At 47.7% G+C, this 22053-nt stretch overlaps 1 protein-coding gene across 2 annotated transcripts in view; it reads left to right on the top strand.

Annotated features, from left to right (window-relative positions):
- Window positions 1-22053, top strand: part of ACSS2 (acyl-CoA synthetase short chain family member 2) — a 948517-nt gene that overhangs the window by 259985 nt on the left and 666479 nt on the right. The gene's annotated exons all lie outside the window — the stretch shown is intronic.

The following is a 22053-nucleotide window of genomic DNA, read 5'->3' as shown; positions in this document are numbered from 1 at the left end:
CGTTCCAGTGGCTTTTTCCCCTCTGGCTGTCGCGGAGGGGGGTCACCGTGGGTTTTCTCTGTCTGGGAGTCACGGTGGCTTCCTTCCGAGGTAGACCATATCTTCTAAAAAAGAAGAAGCCTTACATAGGACTGACCCGCCGGAAGAAACTGGACTATTCAGGTGAGGAGGAAGAGATTGGGGAAGGTTATCAATCGAGTGAAGACGAAGATATAGCTGATCACCTAGCAAGTCCCGTAGCCCATAGTGCCAGTACTGATAGTTTCCTTCTTGGTTATATGGGGAAGTCCATATGTGAATAATGTCACAGATGGTCTAAAGAACACGCCAATTCCCAAAGATGGTTAAGGGTTTTAATTAAAATATCTAGGCAAGGCGCTAAGGGCCATCTATCACTCTTTCCTATAGAAGAAGCAGTTTCCTCCATGGCCAGGCGCGCCTACTTCCCCGTGTTAGTATTGAGAGCTTGTTAACACCTACTGTCTAATTTCCACCTGGCTGTCAGTGAGGGCATAAAGTCAATTAGCTGATCTGTCACTCTCTGAGACTTCCTAGGCTGACCTACACTACCATTGAGGTTAGTTCTAAGGGGTGGTAGGGCTGTGCTTTTCATATACTCAAGCCCCACTCTGTAGTCTCAGTTCATGCCCTAATGCTCCTCTCCCTCTTTCTCTCCCGTCTACTGTGTCCTGCTCTGCTGTTCTCTTCCTTTCAACACCATCAAACCTTCTCTCCTGGTGACACTCCAATATTTCTTTTACTTTCTACATTCTACCCCCACCCTCCCAAGTTGCTCCTTCCTGCTACCTTCTACTCTATTACTACTCTCCCCTCTCCACTGCTGCTCACCCCTCTCATCTTAACTAGTCTCCATCCCTCCTTCTAGTAAGTCATCTTTGGAGGGGATTGGGTCCTCTGACGTATTCCATATCTATGACAGTAATCACCACAGCTGTGCTGCTTTGGAAAATCTTTTGGCGTCTGCGTCCTGCGTCGATGACGTCGATACGCCGTCCTCGAGGGCCTCCCTCAAGCCGACGTCACCGAATGTTATAAGTAGGACGCACGACGCCCTTAGCCTCAGTTCCGGTTTTTCCACGAACGTGTTCGCTTTGGAGATTTCAGCGCGCCTCGATTCTACTGAATCCTGTTCTTTCGGTTCTTCGAACCTGTTTCTTCATTGAATATTGTAGGATGTCTTCGGCTTCTTCCACCCCGCCGTCCGGGTTTAAGAAGTGTCGGTGTGCGGGTCCAAGTTGTCGCTGACGGACACGCACAACGCTTGCCTCTGGTGCCTTGGGGAGGACCATGATACGGATGACTGTGTCGACTGCCAATCGGTCACATCGAAGGCCTTGCGGGAGCGTAAGAAGAAGCTGTCGGTCGTTAAGGTGGCCAAGCCCCGGAAGTCGCGTTCCACTTGTATTTCGACGGATGATTCGAGGGGCGACTCTCCGCATCGTCGTCGTGAGTCTGGAGGTTCTCGGTCTGGTAGTCGGTCCCGCCATTCCTCTGCCTCTTTGAGGCACTCCAGGAAGCGCCGTCACAGGTCGCCTTCCTCGTCCGAGGACTCCGCCCGTCGGCGGGTTGCTTGTCCCAACAAGCATTCCACTCCTGAGGAATGGGATTCTTTCTGAAAGGAGATGTTGGTGATTTTTCAATCGCAGGGCTCCGGTCCGTCCGCGCTGTCTGAGGACCCCGGCCGTGGCCGTGCTGGAGACACCGATCGTCCGCCCTCTGGCTCGAGCAGTCGTCACGACCACCGGGCGCCTTCGAGGTCCCGGTCGGACAAGGATGGTCGCTCTAGGCATACCCGTTCCAGGTCCCGGTCCTCGACGCCCTCGAGACCGCAAGAAACTGAGAAGTCTTCAAAGAAGACATTGACGCCGGCGGCGCCGAGGTCGTCGACAGACTCTCTCGAGGCTCTGCCTCTGAGGAAGTTGATGACGCCATCGGCCCAGGCTGTCGAGAGACACGCTCGGGGCTCCGCCCTTGAGGCCTGTGGCGACGCAGTCAAAGCTGTCGGTGCCGCGCTAGACGCCGATTCCGTCGACGCCTTTCGAGGCGGCTTTGTCGGGGGTACCTTGTGGCACGGTGGAACCCCCAGAAAGGCTCTGGCCAAGGCTAAACATGACTTTGTTCCTTTTTCTGTACCCTCTTTCCAGCATCTGGATTATATTTCTGAGGTGGATGAGGGGTCTGAGGAAGGTGAGGTTCCTGCAGAGGTTCCTGATGGCCTCCTTTCTGATCATAGCCAACTTTAGGACCTGCGCCAGTCGTTGCACAACGCCAGTGGGCTGGCCACCTCTCCGGAGGTGGGGTTTGGTAGGCTGGAGACTGGCACGCATGCCGACTCCTCATACCGGCACCTGATATCGAGGGTCACGGATTACCTGGGGTGGTCTGTCCCCCCCTGGGGATTTTCAGCAGGATGATCTGACGGATATCCTCGACCAAGGTCCACCAACTGACCCGGTACTGCCATTCCATATGGCCTTGCAGAGAAGAGTGGCTGCGACTTGGACTTCTCCGGAGAGTCTCCCGGCAGTGAGCAAGTCCTTGCCGAAGAAATATCACCCACCCAGTGGCGACCCCTGCTACTTGACCACGCACCCCACTGCGGAGAGTTTGGTGGTGCAGGCAGCTACGGCCCCAGCAAAGCAGGCGTCGTACCCTACCATCCCTCCTGATAGGGATATCAAACGTTTTGACGGCTGGGCGAAGAAGGTGTTTTCTTCTGGGGGTATGGCGCTTCAGGCTGCCAACTCCGTTTGTGCCTTGTCTCGTTTCACGCATACTCTGTGGAACAGTATCTCCTTAGCGGCTGATCATATTCCCGAAGGGGAGGAACGGAATGGTTTTCTTGCTATCGTGCAGGATGGCAAGGACGCCATTTGCGAGTTCGTTCAGTCGGGTCTGGACATGGTTGATTGCGTCAGCCGGTCCATGGTGGCGAGCACCGTAATACGCAGGTTTGCGGGTTGCGGAAGTCGGGGTTTGCTCCTGATGTGCAAGCTCGGCTCCTCAACATGCCCTTTGATGGTGAACATCTTTTTGGCAGCAAGGCTGACGAGAGCTTTGAGAGGGTGCAGACCTCCAAAGCAGCAGCAAAGTCGTTGAGCGCTGCAGTTCGCCAACCTCTGCCTTTTCGTCCTAGGGGACAACAATGGAGGGGAGGTTCCTTTCGATATTACTCGCCCTTTAGTAAATCGAGAGGAGCTGCTAGTCAAAGGGGCCACCGTAGGAGTGCCAGAGGTGGAAAACAGGGTACTTGAGGTGCCAAGGCCGCTCGAGCAGTTGCCCCTTTGCCCTCAGGCACTGCCGCAGCTGCTTCAGCTCAGTCATGAGGCCATGTCCCATGGTTCGCCGGTTGGGGAAGGCTGGCGCAGCATCTTGTAGAATGGCGTGCCATTACTTCAGATGTGTGGGTTCTGGAGATCATAGCCCACGGCTACTGTCTTCCTTTCGAGCAGAGGCCTCACGACAACCCACCAGGGAATCTCTCTTTGAAGAGTCCTGATCCGCTCCTTGCACAGGAAATTCAATCCCTGCTGGAGGAAGGCGCCATAGAACTGGTGCCTGTAGCGGAGAGGAACAAGGGATGGTATTCCCCTTATTTTTTGATTTTGAAAAAAGACAGGGGTTTGAGACCCATCATGGACTTGTGCGGTTTGAACAAACTCCTCAGGAAGGACAAGTTCAAGATGGTTACTCTTTCTCAAGTCCTCCAGGCCCTTCAACTTCGGGACTGCTTGGTGTCTCTCGACCTCAAGGACGCTTATTTTCATGTGCCGATCCATCCAAAGCACAAGAAATACCTGAGGTTCGCGGTTGGCGATTCGCACTTTCAGGTTCGGGTCCTGCCGTTCGGATTGACCTCTGCCCCGAGGGTCTTCACCAAGCTCATGGTGGTGGTGGCAGCATATCTCCGGAAAGGGGGGGATTCACGTCTAGCTCTACCTGGACGATTGGTTGAGCAGCGCGCGATCACCCGAGAAGGTCCTGGATCATCTGTCCATCACCTGCCACTCCCTTTACAAGCTGGGTTTCTCCCTTAACTTAAAGAAGTCCCACTTTACGCCAACACATCGGCTCCAGTACATCGGAGCAGTGCTCGACACATCCCTGGGGCAGAGTTTCCCTCCCCAGGTGAGGGCTCTTCACATTCAGCAGATGGTGCACAAGTTTCAGCTTGTCCAGACGCTCCCGGCGTTTGAGTTCTTGAGGTTGCTCGGCCTCATGGCATCCTGCATTCTTCTGGTGCCAGAGGCCAGGTTGCAGATGAGATCTCTGCAATGGGCCCTCAAGCTCCAGTGGTCACAGTCTTCCGGCAGGATGTCGGACCCTGTTCAGGTGCCGCCCTCGGTTGCCCAGGACCTTCTGTGGTGGGCCGTCGAAGGCAATCTGATGAGGGGGGCTACTTTTTGGCTGCGCTGGCCGGAGGTGACGATCGTGACGGACGCATCCCTCACGGGATGGGGAGCTCATGCCAACGAGTTGACAGTCAGCGGTCGTTGGTCTCCGTCGGAGTCCAGACTCCATATCAATCTGTTGGAGCTGCGTGCCATCAGGCTTGCCCTGAAGGCTTTTCTGCCGACTGTGCGAGGGAAAAATGTCCTGATTCTGACGGACAACACAGTGGCCATGCCTTACCTCAACAAAAAGGGGGGGCAGGGTCACTTTCTCTGTGCAGGGAGGCGATGCAGCTCGGGTTCTGGGCCATCCAGCAGGAAGTTTCGATCTCGGCAGTTCATCTGGCCGGAGACAAAAACGAGACGGCGGACGCTCTGAGCAGGCAGAGCGCGATCTCTCACGAATGGGAGCTGGCTCGGGAGATTCTCTTGGAGATCTTCGCCCTTTGGGGGACCCCTCAAGTGGATCTCTTCTCCTCCAGTGTCAACCGGAAGTGCGAAAGGTTCTGCTTGCGGGAATTTCCTCCAAAAGGAGCCTTAGGAGACGCGTTCGTGGTGGAGTGGTCCTTCCCACTGCTATATGCGTTTCCTCCGGTCCCCGTGTTCCCGCAAGTGCTGCGGAGGCTACGGAGGTTTGGTTCCCGGATGATCCTCATTGCTCCGGTTGGGGCCCGGAAGACGTGGTACCCGGACCTTCTCGACTTGTCCATCTGCCCTCCACTTTGTCTTCCCTACCGAGACGATCTGCTCTCACAGGAAGGGGGTCAGGTTCTCCATCCAGAGGTCAGGTCCCTCAACCTTCACGCTTGGCTTCTGAAAGGTTGAGGTACAAGGATTGGGACCTCCCTGAAGACGTAATGGAGGTGTTGCTTTCGGCCAGACGGCTGGCAACTAAGTCCCTGTACCATTGTCGTTGGAGAAAGGCAACTTTGGCCCACAGGGGCCTGAAAGTGGGTACTGTTAAAGGTTACCTGGCGGCGCTCTCTATATTTAAGCGCTCGTCTGAGGAGTGTTCCTATTTCAAAATTCCTTTAATTTTTCAGTTTCTCAAAGGACTCACTAATGTGTTTCCGTCGTCACCTTTCCAGGTGCCTGGTTGGGATTTGAACCTTGTTCTGAAATTCCTTATAGGTGCTCCGTTGAGCCTTTACATTCTTGTCCTTTGAGTCTGTTAACCCTTAAGACTGTGTTTTTAGTTGCGGTCACTTCCGCTTGCAGAGTGAGTGAGTTGCAGGCACTTTCAGTTAAGCCACCCTTCACTGTGTTTCATAAGGACAGGGTTGTCCTTAGAGTTCGTCCTTCCTTTCTTCTGAAGGTGGTGTCGGAATTTCATTTAAGCCAGAAGGTTGTTCTTCCGGCATTTTAATCTCCTCCACATCCTGGTAAGGAAGAGGAGAGGCTCCATAGGTTGGATCCTAGGAGAGCTTTAAGTTTCTACATTTCACGCATGTCCCGGGTCAGAGTGGACGATCAGCTCTTTATTGGTTACGCTGGAAGGCGTTTGGGACAAGCTGTGACTAAGCAGACTTTGTCTAGATTGATTATCTTTGCAATTTCTGAATGTTACCGCCTGGCGAGTAAGGACCCTCCGGTAGGCTTACGGGCCCATTCTACTAGGGGTATGGCTGCCTCTACTGCCCTGCAGAGGGGTGTTCCTATTCGTAACATCTGTGAAGCAGCCACATGGGCTTCGGTCCATACTTTTGTACGACACTACTCCCTAGATTCTATCCATGGGCAGGATCTGGCCTTTGCCAAGGCGGTCCTTTACTCTGCAATTTGGTTGGGCATTCTAAATTTCTATATTCTAAATTCTTTTCCCTCCTCCATACGTTGGTACTGCTTTGGGAGTCTGTCATAGATATGGAATACGTCGGAGGACCCAATCCCCGCGAAGAACAAGTTACTCTCTTACCTGGTAACGTTCTTTCGATGGGATGGTCCGACGACGTATTCCATATCGCTCCCTCCCTACCTGCCCCGCTACAGAATTTCTTATGCGATTGCAGCTGACGTTTCCGCAAGGCTTTCTGTGGTCATACTGGCAGTGGTTTGGTGCCACACGTTCTGGGGAAAAAACTCCAACTGAGGCTACAGGCATCGTGCGTCCTACTTATAACATCCGGGGACGTCGGCTTGACGGAGGCCCTCGAGGACGGCGTATCGATCGACGCAGGACACAGACGCCGAAATTTTCCGAAGCAGTATAGCTGTGGTGATTACTGTCATAGATATGGAATACGTTGTAACTTGTTGTACTTTCACTCCCTCAGTCACCTTTCACGTCTCTCTGCAAATCCTCCAATACTCTTATTCACCCGCCATACACGCCCTCTCAGAACACAGTACTACTTGCTCCCACCAACCAGTACCTCACTTTTTCTTCAAAATGCCTTCACACTCCAGTCCACTGTCCTTCCTCCTTCAGGTCTCTTGATCTGCCACCTCCTCCATCTGACATGTGAACAACCCACATCTTCCTGTTTCCTGTCCACCAACGTATCCTCCCCCTCCTTCTCCCATTGGACTTCTTCCCCTAGCCAATCGCGCCCTGACACCCCATTCGGGACTCTTACAAGTGTCGAAATCCATACAAAAGGGGCTAGGCTCTGCCCTTTCTTCTACGCATGGCCGCTGTGCAGGGAAAATGGCACCCTTGTTGGAGAGTACTTTGGTTCACATTAGGGGGCCTTGTTGCATCGAAGTGTGTGGTAGAAATAAGGTGGTCTTTGTCTTTGTTGGAAATTCGCTCAGTGGTTAGTTTGTGATAGCTTGTGTTCGGGAGCTCCATTGCAGCTTTGGAGTGCTGCGTATGCTGGTGCATGGTGTCTCTGGCGGCTGCGCAGACTTTCTACTACTTTGTTTAGCGGGTCTATTGCATCCTGCTGGCCGTAGCAATCTGATGACTGAAGTCGTCCGTTGAGAGGCTCTGACTGGATGTTGTCTTGCGGTCGGTCCGCCCAGGCCATGGCTGTATGTTGTTGGTGTCTGCAAATAAAAGAAAGAAACTGGGCCAGCACTCTGTTCAAGAGGTATAGGGTGATCCACAGTAGTACTGTTAAGATACATTCAGGTACTTAGGAAGGAGACAGGAACTGACGCCCTCCCAATTGCCACCTTCCACTTCTGGAGTGGACATGGCAAAAGCTTCCATCCTGGTAGGCTTCCCACACCAGGCTGAGAGGGATCCCCATCCCCTCTTGACAAAGTCAGATTAATGACCTTGTCAGTCAATCTTTTGCAAACAACTGTTGTCTACCCTCTAGCACCAGCGGCATGCCATTATCTCTTGCTATGCTTACCTGAGACTCCCTGTTTGGGGCATAACACTAGCGCGCTCATTGATACAGAGGCTAGGTCAAAGAAATTGGTTAGAGATTCCACCAAATGTTGGCTATACAGATGACACTACAAGCACCATGTTCTAGTGCATAAGATCCCTTCTAGCTAGGATCCAGCTACCTGCTGCTGTGTGAGGATTCTAAGCCCAAGCTGAGGACTTTGTCCAGTGCTGAGGAGCCAATAAGTGGATCAGGAGGTTCCTTGGTACTAGCTGCTTCGGCTGGTACAGATTCAAAAGAACCATTCCATTCTTTGTCATTTGGTAAGGCGTTCGCACGTTGTGGCATGAGGGGCAAGCCCCATGCCCCTGACCCAGCCAGCGATTCTGTCCACAGATGAGGCGAGCTCTGTTCAGACCTGTTCCTGAAAGACGATGAGATTGAATATTTACTTGTGTGATGCACAAAAACACATGTTCATGGAATTGCACGGTAGCCACAGTATGCTTGCCTGTGTCAAGCAATGACTACAAGCAGAAGACTCGATCACAAAGGCGTTTTTGGGTTGTTGCGAAATCCTTAGGGCAGTATATTCTACTCTACATGATTGCAAATTAGGCTCGCATCATATTGCTTTCTGATAATTATTTTGTATTGCTGCGTAGTTAGTGAATACAAGACTGACGACCTAACAATGGCAGGATTTATAGATCAATCAATCATTCAGAGCTTTGTGTGAGCGTATTTTTTTACAAATCAAGAATGTGACTGGAGTTTTCAGTGAATGTGTGGAAGAAGAAAATTAATTTGCCTATATCTCTGTGTGTCGTGTCTGTGTGTACTGGATTTATATAGCACAAACCTAGCTGGCTAGCAAGCCATTCCGCCCTGTATGAGAAATGCTGGAGAACGAGGAGAGCGAACGACTGGGAGAGACGTGGGTGAGTAGGCCAATTAAGAGGGATCTTTTCACGGAGCCATGTTCTCTTATTTATCGATCTCCAGAGATCTTTGTGAACTCTGTATTGCAGATGTTCAATTCTGCCAGGGCCCTTTCTGCTTTCATAGTTACTGCGTCAATAAAATTAGTAGTATTTACTTAGCTAATAGAAGACTCTTTTAAAATGAGTGCAATGAAGATGAACTATAAAAGCTCAGACTTCGGCGCAGCCATGCACAAATACACCCATGTGTAATGGGAATCTCTGTCCTAGGTCCACATGTATGCTGGGCAGGCTCACTCTTTATACTGTGTTGGACTTGATCATGAAATAGGCCTGTTTCCCAATCATAAGAATTTCGTTGTACTGGGCCTGTGTCGAGTGTTGAGCCCTCTCTAGCAAGATAAAATACCCCAGAAGATGGCCACATTGGTTCAGTGATACCACTGTCCTCGACTAGGCCTGCCAACTTAACTTTGCCCTCTGCCAGACACTCAATGTCTTTGCGAGTCTCGACTGCCTGCAGTCCCCTTTGCCTTTCAGACACCAGCCCGCTCCACCACCTTTACAGAGATGCAGCCTTTTTGCACGTTAGCAATATTCATGGGTTCTGAGGCAACGCAGTGGTGTTTTAAGAACACCTTAACAGCCAGGAGCGTCATGCATTGCAGGCTCCCCCAATGATACCCAGGTTGTCACCTGCTCTGCCCATCCCTCAACTATCTCACCACTCTGTCACCAAGGCTGATACTAGCCTACGTTTGCTTACCTCTGGGGCGGCCACATTTGGGGCACAATTATCAAAATGTTGCTCATGTGCAAAAATATGGAGCAAATTAATTTAGTACAAATGTTGCTGCAAAGATAATACGGAATGGAACAAATGGGGTTAGTCCAACTCGCATTATCTGTATTTTTATTAGGGGAGAAATGAAGCAGACTGTTTTATTTATTGTTTGCTGTGTAGCATGAAAAATACATGTAGTAAACATGTTTCTTTTTATGCTGGAACCCTAGCACTAAAATGGTCTAGTTCTTTGTTTGCCTTGGTGTAAATGACATCTCTAGGTAGTACGGATTGTGACGGCATCCATTTGCTCCTTTACGTATTATCAACGTATTTTGTCAATTGTTAGCACTGATGCAAACATTAGATAATCTGGCCGCACCCAGCTGGGGATTTGACACTGGGGAAGATATGGTTGATAATCCAGAGGAGACACTTGAAATGGAAAAAAAGAAGTACAGGTATTCACCAATGTAGGCCAATGGGAAGGAAGGTTTGCGCTTTAGCACACGCACAGTACAGCCTTGGTGACGCAATGCAAAGCTTCCTTAATACTGCCTGTGGAAGACGTAAAAAGCACAGACAATAATCATTTCATCTGCCCCTGTCTCTCTCTCTCTCTCCCTCTGGACTCTTATTTACATTGTCTTTTCCCTTAGCCCATTCTATATTCTGTTTTATTTTCATTTTAGCTGTCTTTCATGCTTTCTATATTTTGATATCTTCCATGCATTCTCTTTCTAGGATAATCTTTCATCCTCTGTCTCTGTCAACCACCCTTTCTGCCAGAGTCTCGGATTTTCTATTATGTTCATCTGTGGGTTTCTTGTGACCTCTTTCTCATTAATCAATCAATTTATTAAATCGTATTTCTCCATTAAAAATAAATAAACCTGCATTGCAAATCATACTCTCATAAAAACACACATTGTAAATGAGGAAATATACCTAAAGTCTCCCCTGCAACAACAAGATAAAATCATCATATCCAACTCTAATCCCCCCACTCACAAGCAGTGTAAAGACAGAATAAAAGAGAGTCCGTTTAGCCTTTCATGTATCTTGCACGGCGGATCAAAGCAGCCCTAACATATTTACACCGGTTATAAATAAAATCTGTATCTTTACATTTCATAATACCGCAATGCGAAATATTGTTCCTGATAAAATATGGTTTTCATAATTTCTTACGCTTTATCATTAAAGGTCTCTCGCAAGTAATTTCTCTTCCTTCTTTTTCTCAACTTCTTTCAAGATTTTCCCCTTTTTTGTCTTTTTTCATCATTTGACTATATTGCTTTCAGGCACAAAGGCACATTCGGACATTTTGCTTTATGTTGTTTATATTTATTTGCCCTGGTTCTCTCTCTGCAGATGACTCCCTCCAGGACTGTATGGGTCTTTGCACCCACACTCAGCTTCATCCCCTTTTTCTTTCCCTTCACAATTTTGTTGTGTCCTATTCTCTCATCTCTCTTCCCTACTGACTCTCTTGAACACAAACTACTCTTCTTCTGTCCCTTACTCTCTCCCAATCTCCCAGTAAAACTCTTTCCTGTCCCCACTTCTCCTTTCTCCCCCCCCCTTTCTATGCTCTGGTTTCCGCTTACAAAGGCCCCCTTCCCCCTTTCGCTCCCTCTTATTTCTGTCTCTTCCCTCAAACTCTCACATTCTCCACCTGTGTCTCTATTTCCCACTCTGTATTTCTCATTCTCTCCTTCTGTCTCTCTTTCAATGTATATAACTATCTAGCTCTCCAGTTGTGGTCAGCCATGTTTTATTCTGTCCATATTGGCTTCCCTCTTCAGTTGTGTCTGCCTCTATTTGGCTCATCTTCTCTGTTGGCTCACTCTCTCTATTTTCTCTATATAATTTTCCTATGTCTGACAGTCTCTGTGAAATTGTATTCTTTCCCCCCTTCTCTTCAGTCACTTCCACTCTTTCTCTCACTCTTGCTCCAATCATACTCTTGCTAAATAGACTGGGTTTAACCCTGTTCATTCTAAATGGTAGCTGTGGAGATTATCCTTCACAGAAAATATTCTATGCATTAAAAGCCTTGCCCGAGCCCTCTTCATTCATAGAAGTTGTGTAGTGTGTGCCGTTAGGGCAGCAGACAATGGCTCTAATGGGCACAGATTCCGTGCCTCTTGTTTTGTTATGCAGTGTTGGGGGGAGAAGGATAAAACCTGTGACGCAGCCTGGGAGAGTGGGGAAGAGACGAGAAAGAACAGCTTCCAAAAAGGCTGCTGAAAAATATTGTTCATGTCGGCAGTGTCATTTAGCTTTGAGATGTCTCGGTCCTCTGTCTTGACAAACATATGAAGTGCCTGGACTGGGGCCAGGGTAGGACCGCCCCGTTTATGGCACTGCACATATTCTAAAACGCAGTTTTACTTAATCCTTGAAGATAACGTCGACAGTAACACACTTCCTCTCCTCTTCAGATGTGGCTGCTGCGCCTGGACTTGTACTTGCTCGTTTCCAAAAGAATTCCAAAGTGACCTTATTGATGGCAATGGAAATCTAGACGGCATCTCCGACCACTCCAGTTCTAAATTAGTGAATTGAAATATTGGTTTAAAGTTTGGAGCTCTTCTTGATGAAATTATGTGATTTTTTTTTTGTTGTTTTGTTTATCCACCTTCCCACCTTATACGTTTCTGTTGTCTGTAGTGCTTCACAAGGACACACCTGCAGAATCCTCTGCATTCTCATTTGTAGTAAAAGTCTAGACCTCCATTGATGACAAGGTGCATGGGGGGACCTTCTTTCACAGTGCCAGGTTCCAGTGATGTGTGGGATCAGATTATCTAACATTTGCACCAGTGCCAAAAAATGAGAAAATGCTAAGAAGATACAAAACTGCTCAATTCTATTTTATATTAAAAAAATTGCACTGTGGCAAAAAAGATCAAACGTTTCAACTGTTTTCTGCACAATATAAAAATGTGTTTACTGCATACAATTATTTTCATGTTATGCTGCAAACGCAGTATATGGTAAACAGCCGGCTTTATTGTTGCTCTAGTGAAAATATGTTTAGAAAATACAGATTGGGCTAAAGCCGTTTACTCTTTTCCATGTTCTCTAAAGAGCAGAATTGGTGCTCAATACATATTTGCTCCATTTTTTTGCACAAGGCCAAATCTTTGATAATCAGACCTGTTGTTCCAGCATGGCGTAACTGCAATATGTGACATGGGCTTGCAGATATTATGTACTAGGTTCCTCAGAGACACTAGAGCAGTGTCAGCTAAAGATTTACAATGAAGAACTGTGTGCATGGTTTGTATCACATACATTCACAGGTGGACGCATGGATGACAGCAAACAGACTAAAAGTCAACCCTAGCAAAACTGAGCTGATGGTGTGTAATCCTACAGGTTCTAACTCCACCTCAATCCCTTGGCCTGAGGAGAGGGGCCCTTGCCCAAACCCGTCAACCATAGTGAGGACTCTTGGAGTCCAAGCAAATATAAGCCTCAGTCAGCCACACGCTTCTAATACATGCCTGTTGTTGTTGGGGAGTTGAGCGGGGCCAGCCCCCAGCTATTGAAAGGGGCTGACCCACCGCAGGCACTGTTCTGTCATTGGTGGTGCTCTTCCACCACATGGGTCCCCAAAACATGTGTGACCCACACCTTTGTCATCTCCAGGGCGGACCCTTGCTCCTGCAGGGCGGACCCTTGCTCCACGTACGACTTCCCAATCACTGGTTTGTGGCACATGATACATCATTTGTTACAATCTAGTGATAGTCCAGTCTTTGGATTATAAACATGGTGTTTTATTGGTGTACAAATACAGCATAGCCAATGTGGCATATTGTGGCAGAGGTGGTGAAACAAAAAGCCGACGCGTGCTTCGACCGTAGTCTTTATCAAGGCAGAGGTGAAGTAGCAGCAGGCTCGTGGTAGAGCTGGCATCTGGTCAGCCCAGTTTAGGGTGCCAGGTGGAGGCTTCTCACTTCTTGACTGAATCCTTCTGGAACGCCACGCCGATCCCGGCACCAGATAAGGCCAATAATCCTCCAGCTGTATTTAAACACCAATAAAACACCATGCTTATAATCCAAAGACTGGACTATCACTAGATTGTAACAAACAGCAAGAATTTGCAAATATTGGACCCTCATATCCAGCCAGCGCCCACACCTAACAAGGGTTTGTCACCCCACCAAGCATCAAATCACTCAGGAACCCAGGAGTTGGTTTCCTGACAAACTATGTGCCAGGCTGCAGGCAAAACTACAACCACCAACAAAAGGTGCGCAGGGGACTGCCCTGCATAAGCGGCCTGGGGCTCTGATTTTGGCCCTGTCCGTTCTGGCCCCGAGGCAGGCCATCGGCACACCAGGCCCCATGGATGCATGGGCTGCACTGTATATACAGTCCGGGCTCACGGCTGATGCCGTGGCTACACCTGGCATGCATGCCACAGTTCCCTGAGGGAGCTGCGCCTCTCGGCCTCCTGCTCAGCAAACATTTCTTCTTTTTCCAACTGTTATCCTTTAGAATGCTCTCTCGCCTGGCCAGTCCACTACTACTGGGCAGGGGAGCTTTGTCCATTTCCACTTTCTTTTTTTCTCATCTTTTTCTGCACTCCTTCAAGGGTGCAGTCCACATGTGAGGCCAGGTGCCAAAACCTGTTTCTCCATTCCAACATATGCAAGTAGCAACATTGTCACCAAATTGATTTGCTCCATCTTTTTTCACAGAGAAAAACTTTGAATGATCTGTCCCCTGGTTGTGTTTTACAGTGGGTAAAAACCACACAGCAGGTTATCATGCCATGTTCTTTCGAGAGAGGGGCGCCTGCTACCCTTTTTACATTTACCCTTAGATGGGAAGCTTTTTTCGGACTACACTAAATGGAAGTCAGTTTCCAAGATGCTAAATCTTTGGCTATCTGTTTTAAGCTAAGCAGCAATAAAGCAAGGTTAGCAGACTCTGAGACAGTAGAAAGAAAGATGTAATAAAGTAACTAAATAGGCTTATAAGTTCACTTGACATTGCTTTTTACCGGATTTTCTAGTACAGGTGACCATAAAACGAGACGGTTTACAAATACTCGTATGCCAGCATACGAAGACACCTTTTCCTTAATTGTTTGCACCTGCACATTGCACACTACTTTGGGTGAGAATACGATGACCTATTGCACAATGTCACCACTGATCCAGGTTCTGATTACTTAACCAACAAATCACATTAGAAGTGCTTAGGAAAACAGAAGACAGTGATTTTGTCGTCAGAGTTGGGTGGAATGAAAAATAAACCAATGGCTAAGGGTTATATGATAAATTAAGTCATAGCTTTTTTTTCTTTATAAAACTAAACTAATTTAACTTTTTTTAAAATTTAAAAAACGGATTAACTGTGAAACACATGTTGGCTTAACACAAGGAGTTTAATTTGTTTAATATATGAACTCTGTGTCTGCCAGGCTGGCCTCGAATCAACAGATAAGACTTACTCGTAGGTATAGCGTTTTTATTATGTTAGTACCACAAAGGAACACCTTTGTCTTAGAGGGTAAATGGTAAATTGCAACTCTTCTGCAGGAAAACCTGTGGTGGTATGGGTTGGAGGGCCCAAGAGTTTGATCTCCATAAAAGTCTCTGGGTGTGGATCTTGCTTGGGAAGGCCCCATATCCTCTAATCCATCCTTCCCTACATTGTACACAAAGTCTGGAAACTACCTTTTTCCAGGGTAGGACCTCAGCTGCCGATTAAAATCTAGTGGCCACACTTGTGATTTCTCCAAGAACATGGTCTCTTTTGAAATTGATGGGTTTACCAAGAGCAAGGTCTTTGGGTCAGCAGTGTGGGTGCCCGGCTGTCAGGACCCACTGTAGGGACCCTTCTCGTCCTCATGGTTTTTCCTCATACCTCAGCTGGCCCTGCTCTCCTCGTTGCCATAACACATGCTCATACCTTCTCCCACATCGGGCTCGACCCTCTTCCTTATTTCGCTCCCACTGATGATTTCCTATTCCTCCCACAGTACTCCACCTGTTCTTTCACAAAACCACCCTCATTCAAATAAATCCCCTTCCCGTCAACTCTTTTCACCTTCCTGATATCAAGCCACCACCTCCTTCCTCCGCCAACTTCTTTCACCTCCAGATGGGGTTACACGTTTCCTTCTTTATCCACCACCTGATATTTAATGCCTCCTTTCTGCTTTTCCACATCTGCCTTTGTCAGTCTTCTCACCTACTTTTTATATTCAACAACCTTCTTCAATTTGCCAATCTCCTCCAACACTCCTGACCTTCTCGTTGACTGTACCAACCCTCCCTGACAATACTGACACCTCCTTTTTAAACTTTCTGACCTCCTCAAATAGCTCTCTGAACCTCTTCCTCAAGTTCCACAACTTTTTCAGATAACCTTCCCACCTCGTCTTTAACTCTACTAACCTCCTCCAACCATTCTCCACCCTTCTCCTGTCCAGATGGTAATCCATCCTGCAGTCCTTTTCTTCCCCCTCAGGTGTTACCAGCTGTCTGCCACATCCTGCTCCTCCAATCTCTTGTTCTCTGCTCCAAAGTGCTCCTTCCTCTCGTTTGCCAACTTTGTCCGCACGCCCTCTGTCCTCTTCTTCAACATCCCACAAACCCACAGTCGCTGGAGTTGCTTTCATAGCGCCGTGGCCCTTTCCCTGGGATGGCTCTCAGAATTATGGTTTTCAGCCGTGACTTGTGGAAATGCTCTGCTGTGCTTGGCTCTAGCAACTTCTTTCTTCAACTCCCCTGGAGGTGGGCTTAATGCGACTGGAGAGGTCAGAGGTGGGGCAGCCATCTTGGGTCTCACTCGTCTTCTGCCTCTCTCTGTATTCTGCTTGCAGCTCACTGTCTGTTGCTGAAAGGGTTTAACCCCCTGAATATGGTTTTGTCCTTTTCCCGTTTACAGCATGGCATTCCTTAAATTAGCAGCTTTGTTGGAGAGAAAGGGGGGTTGAAGTACCAATATCTCCCCTTGTTCTCCTGTCCCTGTCATTCCAGGTTTTCCTTTGGCAAACCCATGGGAGTATTGGAGAGTAGTCCTCCTCTTCCTGATACATGGAAAAATCTTGGGGGACCTCTATTGAGGAAGGACCCTTCTGTTTTTCTGTTGGCTTTGCTGGACATTCCCGATGGTGGTCTGTGCCCAGTAGCCCTATCCTGGATCCAGTCCAGGTTTTCACTTTGAACCAGTTGGCGATTCTGGTAATGGTAATGCTCATTGCTTGCTAATGTCCCCCTTAATGACCTGGCTACTTGAGAGTGGGGGTTTCTTATACTGGGTGGTTGCAATTAGGCGAGCCATATCACTCCCCTCTGCTGAGTGTGGGGGCGGTGCTTTGTTGGTGACACACGGGGTTTTAGGGTCACCCTGCTAGGCACCCCTCATTTCCAGCAGGGGACCTCGTCACATGTCAATTGGATGACAAATCATCCAGTAAAATCAATTTCTGACGAATTCCGTTTAAATATTGGAGGATGCCGTTTTTTCGCACGTGATCAGGCTGCTGGATCGGGAACTCGCCAGTTCCAGGGTTTCAACATTGCGCTGCTTCTAAGGGCCCAGTCTTGAAGGTAGCGTGACCGCCCCTCCTACCGAGGGGGAGGCAGAATCTCTCATGTTGCGATGTACAAGAATAAAGGCTAGTGTTACAATAATATGTGGACGCTGAGCTGTCCTAGCTGTTTGCACAACACCCATTTGTGATGGAAACAATGTCTGAATGTCTTTGTTATGGCTCTGCTACATTTTCTGCTAGGGTGTATGTCTAGACTGGTTAGTGTAGGTGTTGCTTTTTGTAAATATACATTTTTCTGTCGTTTTTGTTTTGCATGTTTTTCTTTTTTTTAAGTATTTATTTTTCTCCAAAGCAAGCAAAACTATTCCCAAAAGTATAGTTTGACAGATGTGTGGTTTTTGCAGTGGTTGAGGGAGTACACTGATTTCTTTGCAGAGTAATAAAATAATTCTCATTCGCAGTGGGGGTATTTTTTAGGCAAACAGAGAAATATTTGTATTCTAAAACAGTTATTATTTTTAAATCCATACTTCTTTGCACTTAGTAATTAATGGAAATTAGAAGATGCATTTTTAGTTTCGGCTATTAAGTGTCACATAATGGGATATGAGGAGGGACTCCGAGTTTTTTGGCGTTTCTTGGTTATTTACCCACCCATTGGTGCCCATGGCGATGCTAATCCCTATAGCCATTCCCACCCACTTCCTGGCCCTCCCCGGGGATCTCTTTGAGCTAGCTTGATCAAGCAGTAAGAGCAAACTGTATGCTCGCGGTGTATGCCAGTGTTATCTCGAACTAGTCTTCTGAGAATGAGTGGCTTACTTGGAGCTGTAAATGCACTTGCGGTGCAATAAAAAAGTTGTGAACAAGTGTGCATTCGGCTGCTTGATGTTTTCAAGTAGTATGTGCTTTCTTCACTGAAGTCCTGTTAACACGCATTGGCAACGCCAACAGTGTTGGCTTGTGTGCAGGCCTTAGGTAGGCCTTTGGCAGGTACTACTCTTGTATGTCCAGATACTTGCACCATTTTGCATCTGCTACCATGCAAGACTAGTTGGTACCATTACGGCAGTAGCATGCCAACACAAAACCAAAAACTTTTGGCATTGCCAATGCTTGTTACCTTAAAGAGCCTGTTCAGATCAGGCAAGAATAACATTCAAGCTCTTTCTCGTGCAGTGTGTTTTAGGTGGAATCAGAGCAGTTGGCTGCTTTCGGCTTGGAGTATTCGCCTTTTAGTTGAGAGTTTTGGGGAGTAGATGTGGCAAGTATGCTGCTTAGCTGTAGGGCTGATTCTCCCTGCTTAGAGAGGATTTTGGTACTCTTTCCCAGTCTTCAAGGCAAAGACATTTTTTTTCTTGATGTATGGAGGTGAAACTTTGGTTTTCAAAAGCTCAGTAAATGGAGCTGCTCTGAAACGTGTTTTTTAAGGAGGGACCGCCTCTAGTGTGACCCATGACCCAGCTCTAAGTTATGCTACTCTAGGAGTAGGTGCTGTTACTCACAAGGCAGCATGATCTTCATTGGTCCAACAAGAAGCTGCACCTTCAGGAAAATTGCATTGAATTGCTCGAGGTGTTTAGTTGAAAACAAGTTAATATAAGCAAGCATGGCGGAGTACACTCTTCAGATATGCATTGTGGGCAAGCGCCATACCTCAACCTGTGGGAGGCAATACCCTTCCACCACAGGTAGCACAGAAAAGCCCAAACGAAAAACCTAATTTTACCATTCAGACCTGAATGTGATGTCCCTTCGACACCGTTAGATTAAGAATTGGCAAACATGTTTTCTAGCCTCTGCATTGATGGTATGACGTTCATTCATCCCCTGATTTTTTGCCTCTTGCACGTTCAAGACGTCCTGGTAGGATAGCTAAGTGGCAATGTGCGCGCCTTGGAAGCAAGAAAACACGGAGCAACACAGGTTCGATCCCCAGGTCCGTTCTTAGAAACCTCTGGGTATTAAGCGCGTTATAAATAACCAATTACAATGAATAATCCCCCTAACTAACTGAGAGGGGGTTTACATTCTATTAAAGACAAGGAGGCTAGTATTATCACACCCACCCACCCGTGTATTTTGTCTTTTTTGGCAGCTTCGGGATAAGGTGCGATCCAATTGCAACAGAGCCAGGAGGTCTCGGATGGCATAATTGGGCAAGCTAACCCTGGATTCGGCCCTCAGTTCAAGAATACATGTGGCAGTGCTTTGTTCCTTGGGATGGCGTCTACGGTGCAGGCAGCTACGAAAGAGGATGTCCCCTAAAAGTAAAGGACTTATATAAGGGAGGAGCCAAGCCTATTGGATATTGCTAAGGCATGACCTATCCTCCAGTTTTGTTTGGAGTGTTCCCCTTAAGTTAATATTAACAAAAAGAACTTTATTTTAAAACTAAGCTCGTTTTATGTGAAAGTTTGTTTTGTTTTTCTTTGCTGCTGTGGTGTCAAGTAAAGAATTAATGCATAATGGAAGCCTCCTGTCTTGCGTGAGACTGTAATGGATGTACACGGTTGAGCCGTTGGACGCTTCCGGATACAGTACATTTCTCGAGAGTAAAAAGCACCATGTTTTTCCGTTATCTTGTGGAACAGCCACTCATGAAGCTGCTCCTATAGTGGCTGCAACGAGGCTGCTTGCATGCAGCTAAATTGGCGGCTAATCTTGGGACAGCGGCCCTTAACATGATGTGAAAAAATATATGTACCGGAGTAGTCGTTCCGTTTCACAACATTGGAAGTGTTTTTTTTAATGAAAGAAAAGACACGTTGTGCATCTAAATACATTGCTCTGCCCTGTCCACTGCTTTACTGAAGCCTTTGGCAATTCAATCTATGCTTAACGTGCGTCCCTCCATCTCACTGCGCCCCCCCCCCCCCCTTTGCTGCTCGGCCCTGGATCCAGGCGATGCCGGTGACTGTGTTCAGGTCCACCGACTGTACTGGCTCGTGGCGGGAGACCACCGGCAGGTATGTCGTGTACGAACAGAAGCAAGCCAGATGGAACACAGGCTTGTATCTAAAATAAACAGTGCACGCAGGGCATGTTTCGCAAGTGTACAATAATGCTTCGTTTGCTTTCCCGACGACACTCCCATCGCCCGACCAGATCCTGGAGCAAAAAGCACAGAGGCCTCAGCCGCCTGCTGACAATCCGGGAAGGATGTTGCGTGGCAGGCGGCCACGTATGTAGAACGCACGGAAGAGTAGGCTCATTTGCAGGAAGCATTATGAAAGCAAGTAGAAGTGTGCAATTATTTCTGTATATTGAGTCCCACAGTTCAAAACCAGGGGTGGAATGGGAACCGAAAGAGGCCCTGGAAATCATTTTCAAAGTGGCCCCGTTTTAACCATCTTCAGGAAGCCCAACACCTTTCCCATGAGAAAATGTGGAAATAAAATCGGTTAGCGCACAAGAGGCCCAGGGTGCAGAGACCTACCTGGAAATCTCCAGAGTTCCCTATAGGCCAGTCTACACCTGTTCAAGACTTAGCTGGACAAAGGGAGCCTGTCTTACCATGGCAGCATAAGCGGACTGCATTATTTTGAATGCATTCATGCATGTATGGGATTTATGAAGTGCAAACCTAGCTGGGAAGCAACGTAGCGCTGTAGAAGAGGCCACCTAGGGGGTTACGAGTAAGAGTTTGGGGGGCAGTGAAGGAAATGGGATGGATAGGGGAGCATGTCTTGGGGGGGATAGCTCAGGGGCAAAGCGCTTGCCTTGGAAGCAAGACGACGCGAAGCAACACTCCGGGTATTAAGCGTGTTATAAATTACCTATCATATATCAAAGAACACAATTCCTCTGCATCCTAGGTCTCCCTAATGAGAGAGATCACGGGCAGCGGCAGGAGGAATTCAGCAACACACGCTAGTGAGGACCCAAAGTGAAAAGTGAGGACGCAAGGATTTAGGACCACTGAACTCGGCACACAACATATTAGTGAGGAGCCAAGTAAGGCCTCGCTAAAATAGGAAAGCATGGGATGTGTGTTTGACTCTATAGCAGCTGTATTTACTATTGTTCTTTTATAACGCGCTCAATACCAGCGATTGGGTATCTAAGCGCAGGTTCGGAATTCGAACCTGTGTTGCGCTGCGTCATCTTGCTTCCAAGGGTACGCATTGCCCCTGAGCTATCCTTCCTTTCTCCTTTCTTGATATCGTTCTCTCGTATGCTATCGTCTCACTTATGTGAAAAGCACGCAGCCTTTTGTTTTTTAATTGCACATATGTTGAAGTGGGACTGTGCACGCACATGGGAACGGAACATTTTGAAAGATTCAACACTTTTGTGTAAACTTGGTGTGCCCTGCACAAACATATGATTATCCTTAAATGCATTCTACACAAATGCATTAACTCCTGACGATTCTGTCTGGCCTTTAAACCTGGATTACCTAGTTTACCGGGGATCCACCCATCCACCCAGTTTCCCTAATTCGGAGGTAAAATGTGTCTTGGGGCAAACCTACCCAATGTATAGTCCTTCTCCGACACATTGGTTAATCCAATTACGTGGGACAGCCCCTACAATGTGCCGATTTGCCATTCCTTCCATTCCTGATCTGCAAAAGGGCGACTTTTACAAAGGGAGTGTGGCTCATTGGAAGCCCACTTCTCATCAGATGTGTTACTGGACAACCCTCCTGGTCTCTCGGGTCAACATTGAGGAGGCGCTAGCACTCTTTCACACGCACCATGCAGATCAGCAAAAAGGAGACCTCTTGTACAGAGAGGGTATGTATCTCAGGCTGTATTGGGGTTATTCTACCTCATAATAATGTATACTTAGTGCCATATTTCCGTAATGGATTTTGCGGTTTGTCCAATGTTGAATCTCTGGGTCTCGTAGCATCATATGTCAATCTTGCACCCTTTGTCCAGGTCTACAAGAGTGCCTCGCAGATCCAGCAAAAACCCTGGCACTGGGCAGATTGTACTTTAACCATCCTTCTGTTCATTTTTGGCAAAACTGTATGGGACCTACAGACCATGTCTAAATGTTTTGAACCAGTGTTCTCTAATTTGCATCTTCAAGCTTACAAGATGCCATGCTTCTCTAAGTTTACTTTAAACATCCTTAAGTTAAAGCTGGC

This window comes from Ambystoma mexicanum, chromosome 3p, assembly GCF_040938575.1.
Source record: "Ambystoma mexicanum isolate Mex_15411 chromosome 3p, UKY_AmexF1_1, whole genome shotgun sequence".
Taxonomy (NCBI): Eukaryota; Metazoa; Chordata; class Amphibia; order Caudata; family Ambystomatidae; genus Ambystoma; species Ambystoma mexicanum.
The sequence above is the reverse complement of the archived record's forward strand: the minus strand, read 5'-3'. Positions and strand labels throughout refer to the sequence as shown.